We start from the raw sequence: 585 nt of genomic DNA, 5'->3' as shown, positions 1-585 counted from the left end.
ATTATTAAGAATGTTTTTAAATTCTTTAAAGTGTTCTATATTATATTTTCTACAATCTGGGACTTTATACTGCAAGAACTTAAGTTCTCGATAATCGGTAAAGTATTGAAATGTAATTAAGTAAATGATACGAAATAAAATAAAAAGATTATAACCTAAAATATTTTAGTTTTGAAAATATCTTTATTGTTATTTTTTCTTCTTACTTATATATATATTATGAGCAGAATTATAAAATATTACTATGAATAAAAAAACATGGTGTTTAAACATTGCAATATTATTAAAAATATTTAAAATATACGAATAATAAATTATGCTTCTAATTATAAAGTATGCCCTTTATAAAGTATATTCTTGTCTAAAATAAAAACTGATAATATATAATATACGTATATAATATATAATACATAGTATATAAGATAAATGTACCAGTTCGTGGTCACGATCCAATTGTTGGACAAATTGTGACAACTTTAAATATTAAGCTTTTGATGATATGAGTTACTCTAAATAAACTTTTAAGCAATTTTTCATATTATTTAGAAGTAAAGTATTATATAATTTATTCATATTAAAAATGAT

Source organism: Cyphomyrmex costatus, unplaced genomic scaffold (genome assembly GCF_001594065.2).
Source record: "Cyphomyrmex costatus isolate MS0001 unplaced genomic scaffold, Ccosl1.0 scaffold33, whole genome shotgun sequence".
Classification (NCBI taxonomy): domain Eukaryota; kingdom Metazoa; phylum Arthropoda; class Insecta; order Hymenoptera; family Formicidae; genus Cyphomyrmex; species Cyphomyrmex costatus.
The sequence above is the reverse complement of the archived record's forward strand: the minus strand, read 5'-3'. Positions refer to the sequence as shown.